This window comes from Myotis davidii, unplaced genomic scaffold, assembly GCF_000327345.1.
Source record: "Myotis davidii unplaced genomic scaffold, ASM32734v1 scaffold1394, whole genome shotgun sequence".
NCBI lineage: Eukaryota > Metazoa > Chordata > Mammalia > Chiroptera > Vespertilionidae > Myotis > Myotis davidii.
In genome coordinates, this window is record NW_006285608.1 from 236051 (window position 1) to 237494 (window position 1444).

At 59.6% G+C, this 1444-nt stretch overlaps 1 protein-coding gene across 1 annotated transcript in view; it reads left to right on the top strand.

Moving 5' to 3' along the window:
• PITPNM3 (PITPNM family member 3) overlaps positions 1 to 1444 on the top strand; it is a 70027-nt gene that overhangs the window by 21112 nt on the left and 47471 nt on the right. The gene's annotated exons all lie outside the window — the stretch shown is intronic.

A 1444-nucleotide genomic window follows, 5' to 3' on the forward strand; every position in this document is an offset into this window, starting at 1 on the left:
TCAGTTTCTACTGTGCTGGCTCCACACTCTCCTTGTCAACACAAGCTCCTTTGTGCCCAGCCAGGTTGGTGGCCTCCCCAGCCCCTGCCATGCAGATGCCAGCTCAGGCTTTACATCAGGAGAGACAGCCTGAGGAAACATGGGTCCGTCAAGGCCTCAGGACACTTCTCACCAGTGCCCTGTGTACGCCCCCCTTTTCCAAACCCCTGACCCCCGCTGCTCAGCCCCTGACTTGTAGCAGCCTGTCTGCCTCGATGACTCCCTACTTCAGGGAGTTGCCCCGGCCATCCCAGCAGCCCTGGCTGGCGAAAGCTCCCGGCCCCCATCAAACAGGGGCACAGGTGAGGTCACGGGAAGAGCCCTCAGCAGAATTGGGGTGTCAAGGGAGTAGAGCTAACCATTGGGTGAGTGACTTTATCCTTGTGAGCCTCAGTGTCCTTGTCTGTGAAGGGGCCTCTTCTATGCAGCTGTGGGGTCACAGTGACCTAACGGTGGGGGCCACGGGGCACAGGGGAGCCCAAGGACAACCCCTCCTGCTTACAACGCTCCTGGACTGGCTGTCACTACCCCTCTAACATTCTTCCTCCACCCGGTACATACCATGTGAACCCTGCACACCAACACCTGAACCACTCCCTTCTGACCCCTTCCTGGGAGCCCTGGGGTCCTTGGGGAGGCTGCAGATACATTTCTAGGGGAACTCACAGTCAAGGTCAGAAGAGACGGCCTTATCGAGCCCTAGGATCTGGACTCTGGATCTGAGCTTGGGCTCAGGCTGGCGGTGAGGCCTCTACATTGCTTATCCATGTCCCAGACCCCAGTCCAGCCACTGCGGTGCCATCCCGCAGGCCCAGGGGGTATCTGTTGATGACAGCAGGTACCTTCTGCTGCAGGTGGGTGTGCAAATCAGGAGGTGCGCCTCACTGGAAAGCAGAAAAGGCAGGGGGGTGGGGGTAGGGGGAGGCTTCAGCATGGTAGAGGGCAACCTTCCCCTGGACAGGTGTGACTATGCCAGGCCCTAAACACACAGGGCAGCGGGGGAAGGCTAGGACTCCTGGCGCCAAAGGGCTCCTTCTGCCTGCAGAGCCTGGGGCTCGGACAGAGCTGCTGACTTGCTGAGCTCTCAGAGGGGCGTGGTGTGGGGGCCTCCACTTCTCAGATTCCAGCCTCACTGTGGATATAGGGAGCTTTACTGCTCCTGGGGATTTGGCTTAGGTCTGTTTCTGTGGTTCCCAAGGCAGATGGGGAGGGTGGAGAAGGCAGAGGGGGTGGGGGCGGAGATGGTGAGGGCATTTGAGAGGGAAGGGAAGGGGCCTTCGCTGAACCTCACCCTGTGCTGGCCCTTGGGACCCAGAGCTGACCTGTGAGGACAGAGGTCCTGAGGATTGAGGTTTCCAGGAAAGAGTTGAGACCTCATGGAAGAGATGGCCCCAGGGTTGGTTCC